Source organism: Anolis sagrei, chromosome 5, assembly GCF_037176765.1.
Source record: "Anolis sagrei isolate rAnoSag1 chromosome 5, rAnoSag1.mat, whole genome shotgun sequence".
Lineage (NCBI taxonomy): Eukaryota > Metazoa > Chordata > Lepidosauria > Squamata > Dactyloidae > Anolis > Anolis sagrei.
The window spans coordinates 153,484,743-153,494,478 of NC_090025.1; the positions used below are offsets into that span (position 1 = coordinate 153,484,743).

Below are 9,736 nucleotides of genomic sequence, written 5' to 3' on the forward strand. Positions count from 1 at the left end.
TCCCTTCCCAACACCACAGTTGCCTTGACACTATAAGAGGGTTTAGTGAGACCAGTTGCTCTCATTGCCATGTGGTTTTGAGGCAACAGTGTAGTAATGGTGAGGCTGTGGACCACATTTTCATTCTTGCAGACCACCGGTGGCCCACGGACCACAGTCTGAGAACCACTGTGTCAGAGGAAATGATTATATTATTATTAAGACATAATCCAGGTCAAGATTCAAAATATTTATAAAAATGATGCATAACATTCTTCAAGACTGCACATCCTACCAGAACTGAAAGTCAAAAAGGTGTTGAATAGAGGGAACATTGTAACTATCTATTTTTCCTCACAAATTATACACAATAGGAATGAAATGTAAGATTCATTAGTCATCTCTCCCAGCTACTCATCTGTGGCCATTGCCCTTACCAGGGTAGTACAATGTGATGAATAATGTTAGGAAATACAAAAGGATTTCAAAAGTCATGGCACTGTAGCTCTGTCCGAACACAAATAAAACCGCTGGAACTATGAATAATTGTGGTGCCTCATAGCATTATTAATTGGGGACTCAGATATGATGGACTGGTGATGATTAATCCAGTTGCACAATGATGATGTGTGAAGACAGAATAAAACTGAAGCATACTTATTAATGCACTATGTAACATTCTTATTTCGGTGCAGAAAGATACTTCTTTGTTTTAATTGGCATACTCTGGTCTCCTGAAAGGCCCAAGATTGTCTCTTCTTCAATGCATCTTGAGAATCTAAGATAACAAATTAAAGGCAGAGAGAGCGAATAAAGATGTTAATAGTTCAGACACATGTTCTGAAGCCCTCCTAATGAAGTGATTGGCTATGCTTTCTGGGGAGGGCAACGTCTGAGTGTGAAAGCCATTTTCATCCATGTCCAGATTTTAGCCAAGCTCAGTTCTACCAAAACACGCATACTTAGACAGAAAACTGAAAACATTATAAATAGTATTTCAGAAGCAGTAAGGAGAGAGGTCAATATTCAATTTCAAAGCTATGTTGTCCACCTATTACTGGGAGGGGAATTGCTTATCCTTTAAAAGGCAACTGACCCTTTTCGAGACTTCAGGGGGTACAGTTTGTCTTTTCCCCATCGTTATGGGGGCTGGGGGCTGCACTGGAGGGTTTTTGTTTGATCCAGCAATACAAGAACCACTTCCTTTTGTGTACGTACAACCCCGTTTTGCTTACAGGCAGAAGACTATCTTTCTGGTCAGAATGGTCATCTACCCACAGTGCTGCATTTCCTCAAAATTCAGTTTATTATTTCTCACTTCAATCATGCCATGTTCTAGAGACTGATTTAACTCATCTATATATTGATGGTGATTCCTTCTGGGTCTCCAAATGGCTCTCATTTGGTATCAGCCATTGATTGAGGTTCTGGGTTTGAGCCTATCACTTTCGGACTCTTGCTTGCTGGGGTGTTCCAGCGAGTGTCTCTGTAGATTTTAGAAAACTATTTCTTGATTTAAGTCATTGACGTGCTGGCTGATATCCAAACAAGGGATGAGCTGGAGGTGTCACTGCCTTGGTCCTTTCACTATTGGCTGCTACTTCCCGGTGGATGTTAGGTGGTGCAATACCAGCTAGACAGCGTAATTTCTCCAGTGGTGTAGGGTGCAGACACCCTGTGAAAATGCGGCATGTCTCATTAAGAGCCACATCCACTGTTTTAGTGTGGTGAGATGTGTTCCACACTAGGCATGCATACTCAGCAGCAGAGTAGCATAGCGCAAGGGCAGATGTCTTCACTGTGTCTGATTGTGATCCCCAGGTTGTGCCAGTTAGCTTTCAATTAATAACTGATACTAAATGAGAGACTCCCCCCAGGGCACACACAAAACTGGGTGACTTGGAAGGCACTGAACAGACTGTGCTCTGGCACTGATGTCGAGCTCTTTTGGGGGGTCTCCCAGCGGGAAGGATCCCTTAGGACTGCTCAAAAGGGTCCTCGAACCTCGGTGAGGCCAGCGGAAGCCAATCCAAAGAATATAAAAATATTTAAAATTAATCTCACCGGAGGCGGAAGAAGTTCAGTGACCGAGGTGTTTATTTTGCGATTCAGCTGAAAAGGATGCGATTGTAGTGATCATTCACATACAGGCATAATTTTACAGAATTTCCAAGCATTTTTATAGCGTGCAGACAAAGGAAAACAGTTTCAAAATTCCCGCCCGCCCTCTGCTGGCCGGCTTCGCGCTGATTGGCTGGCCGCGGAACAGCTGGGAGGAGGCTTGGTGGCACGCCTTGCCTCTGAACCAATCAGTGGGCTCCGCCGCCTTTGGGAGGCCAATCAGTGCCTTCCTAGCGCTTCTGAAGATGGACCAATCGGCGGCTAGGAGGCGGGACGAAGCTTGACAATGGCTGAGGAAATGATGAGCCTAGGGGCATCCGCCAGCTGGAATGTGAGGCCTTTGTCCTCACCGGCGAGGTGTCAGATAGGGGAACAATGAGTTTCCTGGTCTGTGATGGGATTTGGGGGAAATATGAAAAGGCTTTTTCGATATCAGACATCAGGGGGGTCAACGATACCTGGGTGATTTAATCAATCTTTTCTTTCCGAGTTTCTGTTGACCCCCTCCCCTCGCTGGTCTGCTCCGAGGGCCAGGGTTGGGGAAACAACAGTATTGTCCATGCAAGTGAAGCAATCAGGAAGGGTTTCGGGAGAACAAAGGAGTTTCTCCCCAAGACAGTAATCCCCAGGTCACATCTTTATGGGGCAAGGGTCAGCGGGAAAGGCGGGAAACGGGAACACAGTATACACTATATGATATTTCATTACATACATTTCATAAAGCAATCCCATCCCCACCCCAAGCAAAGTTTATTAAAATAATTGATTTTTATTATTTAAGCAAAACGGGAATTTCATGATCCCTCAATGAAGGTGTGCGGAAACGGAGGCCGCCTGCACTTCAAGGCAGACCTTATCGGGAGGTCTGTGTCCAAAGATAATAAACAGTTCGAAGTGCGGGGCAGAAAGTCAATAGGAGAGGGCAAAAGGGTCCAAGGATGATTTCTGGGTTGAAATGGTGGCAGTGTCCATTATCTGTCCTTTGGGAAACTATGCCTCTCTCACCAGAGACCGGGGCCCACGTCTGGCTGCCTTCCCGGGGTCTTCTATGGGTAACCACAGTGGGTCCCCGGTTGCTGGATCCAGGCAGGAGTGAGCAGCGCTGAGGAGAAACGGGCTGTCTTGGAAGAGACCGGCCAAATTGGCAAACAGCTGATTTCTGTCAAATAAAATACTTGAAACAAAATCAATTTATTCTCGGGTGTAGGAGTCCAAAATGAGAAAAGGGAGATAGCAGTTAGTCTTAGGATTAGTGGCAGAAAAATATAAAATTGGAACGGCGGCGATCTGCCATTTTACGAGTTTTCGCGGATGCGGGGGTCCAAAATGGTGGTTTCCGTATCCGCGGTTTGGGCGGACGCAGATTCGGGGTCCGGGGGGCGCCCGGAGGCGCCTCCCGCGGGCTCACGGCTCTCCATAGCCCGGAAAAAAGTTTATTTCAGTGTTGCTTTAGTTTGAGTCAAAGAAAGATACAAAAGTATCAAGCGGAGAGATTAAAAGTTGCAAGTTTCAAGTACCTTTATTAGGGGAATGATACAAAGTAAGGAGAGGGGAAAGCAAAGGAAAGTTGCAGGCATTCCTGGTTTTGAGCTGGCTGCGGGGGCACATTTCATCTGCTGGTCCCCAAACTTGACCCAGGAACTGCGGAACTCTCTGCTGCGGTTCACACCAACGTGAAGGCGGGGCTCTCCGCTGCGCTCGGGCTCAGCACCATGAGATGCAGAACCAATCTTAAGAAATGGGGCTACAAAGTGGAATCCACGACATGTGAGTGTGGAAAAGAGCAAACCACTGACCACCTGCTGCAATGCAACCTGAGCCCTGCTACATGCACAATGGAGGACCTTCTTGCGGCAACACCAGAGGCACTCCAAGTGGCCAGATACTGGTCAAAGGACATTTAATCAACTACCAAGCTTGCAAACTTTGTGTTTTGTCTGTTTGTTTGTTTGTTTGTTTGTTTTGTTAAAAATGTAATACTACTGTACCATGCAGCTGTGGACAAGTCTACATAGGGACCACCAAACGCAGCGCCCAAACAAGAATCAAGGAACATGAAAGGCACTGCAGACTACTTCAGCCAGAGAAATCAGCCATAGCAGAGCACCTGATGAACCAACCTGGACACAGCATTTTATTTGAGAACACAAAAATGCTGGACCACTCTCACAACCACCATGTCAGACTACACAGAGAAGCCATTGAAATCCACAAGCATGTGAAAAAATTTCAACAGAAAGGAAGAAACCATGAAGATGAACAAAATCTGGCTACCAGTATTAAAAAATTCTAAAATTGCAACAGCAAAAACAGCAGGGAGGAAACAGGCAGGGACATCTAATTACCTTTCAAGAAGAGTTTGCTCCAGGCACAGTCAGCCCATTGTATGCTAATCAAGGTGGTCAGTTGAAATATTCACACCTAGCTCAACTGACAAAAGTCCTTTGTCTCACCCTAGTCATTCCACAGATATATAAATCCTTTTTCCCAGTTCCAACAGACCTCACCTCTGAGGATGCTTGCCATAGATGCAGGCGAAACATCAGGAGAAATGCCTCTAGAACATGGCCATATAGCCCGAAAACCCCCACAAGAACTTAGTGATTCCAGCCATGAAAGCCTTCGACAGTACATGTAATACTACTGTCTGGTTGCTCCTGACACGATAGATATAATAAATAATCCAAATGGCTTCCCTCAAACTTTGTATGAAAATGTTGAAAATGAGAAACAAAACATTTTGTGATCCTATAATAATATAAATAACATAGAGTAGAGTGACAGTATTCCATCACCACTGTCTGGAATCCCTTTTTTTTAGGTAGGGTCCTGACGTTACCATGCTTCCACATTTGAACTCTCAAGTCACCTCTCTGGAAGAATGCAATGACTTATGACATTGAAAGCTACAGTGACATCTATGGTAACCCTCTCCCTCACTTTATCTGAGCTGGAAGGAGACAAAAAGTAAAACCAGTCCTGAAATCAGTGTGAACTAGATCCAGATAATTCAAGATTGTATTGAGTTTCCTAATTGCCACTTATGTGAACATTTTGCCTAAGAAGAAGATATTTGAAAGTTGCAGTTAGATTGAATCCAAAATGTTCTGAGAGCTTAACAGTCACAATATCTATTCTGTCACAAAAAGAGAGTCTTCAACCTCAGCAAGATGGAGTGGATGAGAGATTGGAGGACATCCAACCCCAAATTGGGAAAGAAGTCGTCCAGGAATACCTGGCCACTCTTAATGAGTTCAAGTCCCCAGGGCCAGATCAACTACACCCCAGAGTATTGAAGGAACTAGCGGAAGTCATTTCGGAACCATTGGCAACCATCTTTGAGAGTTCTTGGAGAACGGGAGAAGTTCCAGCAGATTGGAGGAGGGCCAATGTGGTCCCAATCTTCAAGAAGGGAAAAAAGGATGACCCAAACAACTACCGTCCGGTCAGCCTCACGTCGATACCGGGCAAGATTCTGGAAAAGATTGTTAAGGAAGCGGTCTGCAAACACTTAGAAACAAATGCAGTCATCGCTAATAGTCAACATGGATTTATCAAAAACAAGTCATGCCAGACTAATCTGATCTCTTTTTTCGATAGAGTTACAAGCTGGGTAGATGCGGGGAATGCCGTGGATGTAGCGTACCTGGATTTCAGTACGATCTTGACAGATTAGAGAGATGGGCCAAAACTAACAAAATGAAGTTCAATAGTGACAAATGCAAGATACTCCACTTTGGCAGAAAAAATGAAATGCAAAGATACAGAATGGGGGATGCCTGGCTCGAGAGCAGTACGTGTGAAAAAGATCTTTGAGTCCTCGTGGACAACAAGTTAAACATGAGCCAACAATGTGATGTGGCGGCAAAAAAAGCCAATGGGATTTTGGCCTGCATCAGTAGGAGCATAGTGTCTAGATCTAAGGAAGTAATGCTACCCCTCTATTCTGCTTTGGTTAGACCACATCTGGAATATTGTGTCCAATTCTGGGCACCACAATTCAAGAGAGATATTGACAAGCTGGAATGTGTCCAGAGGAGGGCGACTAAAATGATCAAGGGTCTGGAGAACAAGCCCTATGAGGAGCGGCTTGGGGAGCTGGGCATGTTTAGCCTGAAGAAGAGAAGGCTGAGAGGAGATATGATAGCCATGTATAAATATGTGAGAGGAAGCCACAGGGAGGAGGGAGCAAGCTTGTTTTCTGCTTCCTTGGAGACTAGGACGCGGAACAATGGCTTCAAACTACAAGAGAGGAGATTCCATCTGAACATTAGGAAGAACTTCCTGACTGTGAGAGCCATTCAGCAGTGGAACTCTCTGCCCCGGAGTGTGGTGGAGGCTCCTTCTTTGGAAGCTTTTAAGCAGAGGCTGGATGGCCATTTTTCAGGGGTGATTTGAATGCAATATTCCTGCTTCTTGGCAGGGGGTTGGACTGGATGGCCCAAGAGGTCTCTTCCAACTCTTTCATTCTATGATTCTATGATTCTAGGAGGAGCCTCCTATATCTTCTCATACCTGGGCTGGTTGTTGGCAGCATGAGTCTCTGGTCCTTGAGCAAGTTGTAATTCTTCATCAAGTTCTGAGCCCTAGCCAGTTCGTCTTCTGCCAGCCTCTCTCGAACACACAGTTCCCGCTCTCGCTGTTCCAGCCTAAACTCTCTCTCTTTTAGGGCTCTTTCCCTCTCGTGCAGCTGCTGTTCCTTCAGTTTCAGTTCACTCGCTGGAGTTCCAGAAAGCCTTTCAACTTTATCATGTTCTTCAGATCGCTGCCCCTTTCTCTCCAAGATCTTCTCTTGCTCCTCAGACACCAAATCAATGATCAAAGGGTTCTGCAGGATTTCTTCAACTGAAGGCTGGCAATAATCCTTTAGGTTCAGCATCTTTGTGATGCGCTCATTCAGCTGATCTGAATAACGATAAGGGATCCGTCTGAATTTTCCTTCTCTTATCTTTTCTGCTAACTCTTTTTGGTTAAAAGCCGTAAACGGAGGCGACAATGCACACAATTCATACAGAAGACATTCTAAAGACCAGATGTCACATTTTTCATTGTAGGACATGCGGTTTATTTGTTTATTTTGTTTATTTATTTGGAGACATGTAGTATGGTGTTCCAACAAATGTTTTTGCAAAACTAGTGTCATGGTGAAGAATCCTAGCAAGGCCAAAATCATCAAGCTTCACATTTCTCTTTCCATTGAGAAATATATTTGCTGGCTTTAGATCCCGATGAAGGACAGTATGACCCCCATCACTTCGCCTATGACACTCTTTCAAGGCCAAGGTCAACTGAGTAAGAACTCGAAGGACAAAAATCTCTTCCAGGTAGTGCCTTTCTTTTGTAGATTTTGCAATAAGTGTAGACAAGTCTCCACCTTCACAATATTCCATCACGATATAAAGAGTTGTGTTTGTCCTGTCAATTATACGATCATAATATCGGACTATGTTCGGATGTTTCAGCTCACGGAGCAAGTTCACCTCAGAAACGAGCATCTGTTTTTCAGATTCTGTCATAGGTCCGTAGTCAAGTTCCTTCCAGACCAAGACCTTGCCATCCGCTTTTCTCCAAACCTTCTGGCACCTGCCGTAGGACCTGCCGCCAATGGTGAGGAGCACGTTGTAGTCCTCGGGGCGGCTTGGCATCTTTCTTCAGGAGAAGCCAACAACTCAATAAACACGAGTGGCTTGTAGGTCTTCTTTTGAATGCACACAGACTGTGTTGTCATCAGCATACTGGAGTTCTATAATAGATGTTGTTGCAACCTTGGTTTTGGCTTTCAGTCTGCTGAGGTTAAATAGCTTGCCATCTGTCTGACAGCAAGCTATTCCAACTCCGGTGGGAAGCTTCCCGTCAACAAGGTGAAGTATCATAGTGATAAAGATGGAAAATAAAGTTGGGGCAATTACACATACCTGTTTGACACCGCATTCCACCTTAAATGGGTCACTTTGGGAGCCATTGCTGTCTAAGACTGTTGCCATCATCCACAGGATGCTCACAAATTTGTTGGGGCACCGATTTTTTTGGAGGATGGTCCAGAGAGCACTGCGATTCACTGTGTTGAATGCCTTTGCAAGGTCAATGAATGCCATGTACAGTGGTTGATTTTGTTCCCTGCATTTTTCTTGGTGCTGTCGTGCAGTAAAGATCATGTCCACTGTTCCTCTGGAGGGGCGGAAGCCGTTCTGGGATTCTGGGAGGGTGTCTTTTGAGAGGGGTAGAAGGCGGTTTGCAAGGATTCTTGTGAGGATTTTCCCAGTGGAGGTTAGAAGGGAGATACCACAGTCTGTTCTTTCCCCTGTTCTTTCCCAGTGGAGGTTAGAAGGGAGATACCTCGATAGTTTCCGCAGTCTGTTCTTTCCCCTTTTTTGAAGAGGGTGATGATGGTGGCATCCTTGAAATTTGCTGGGATTTTCTCGGTCACCCACACTTTTTCTATGAGCTGGTGGAGTTGTTGTGTCAGCTCAGGTCCTCCTTCTTTAAAGATTTCAGCAGGGATCTCATCAGGTCTGCTCACAAATGTACTTTTGAACCAATAAGATAGTGGGCTGTAATTTGTACCAGTAATAACAAATGTCTATTCTTTCAAATGTCTATAAAATATCAATATATGTAACTATGGGTTGTGTCAGATTTGGAATTTCTTCCCCTGACATCCTTTTTTGGCCAATAGAACAATAAATGATCTCTGATCTTGCCTTTGATCTTTGCGTTTCTCTATTGGAATTTATTGGAGCCAACAACGGGGAAACGGACTCTGAGGTTTTGAATAACAACATGACACTGTTATAGTGATAATATTGCATATTAACCACCGGGGCACTCTTTCATGGAATTCTGGGATTTGTAGTTTTATGAGGGGCCTTTAGTATTCTCAGTCAATGGGTTTGTAGGCCTTCATAAACTACAAATCCTGGAATTCCAGAGGGTACTACTCTGGCTGTTATTGTGAAATAATAACACTAGAACACTGAAGAATGATAAGGCCTCTGGTTTATGATCAGACTCAGTGACTCTTCTATCAGCATCACTGAATCCTCAGCTTCTCTATCAGAAGAGCCAAAGACTTCCTGCCCTTGACCTACAATATACTGACAGGATATCTTACTTTTTATGAAAGCAATCATTATGGATGGTGACCTATTCAAAAGAAATCTTTTTGCTTTGGGAACATTTTTCTCAGGCTCTACAAATTAAATTATCATTCCCAGTTCCTATTCTAAATTAGTTCTCCTCAGAGACTTTCCCCCTACTTACCAGAACTCAATTTAATAAATGTGTGCATATAAATTAAAGGAAAGAACACTTGATTTGTTCTTATCAAGAAGAGAATTTATTTTCAGGGACTTTAAAAGTGTTGTTTCATTCCATGATGATGACTGACACTGACAACCATGCACTGACAAAATGAGAAATGGTGAAAAACAAAATAGTATGGCTATCAGTAGAAGTACTGTGAAATCTAGCCATCACCTTTATGATGTTTTCATTTATCTCTTCACATCTTTTCCCTCAATTTATCGAAACAGACTTTGGTGTAAATGATGTTCCACTAATATTGATTGTCACGGATTCTGTTTGGCTAATGTAGATATGGGCAAACCCAGGTCCGGGAGCCAGATACGGCCCGTTA

The 9,736-nt window shown here is 44.1% G+C and overlaps 1 pseudogene; it reads right to left on the reverse strand.

The window, feature by feature from the left end:
• Positions 1-6,577: 6,577 nt before the first annotated feature.
• Positions 6,578-7,745, reverse strand: LOC137097132 (serine/threonine-protein kinase Nek2 pseudogene; annotated as a pseudogene).
• Positions 7,746-9,736: the final 1,991 nt, after the last annotated feature.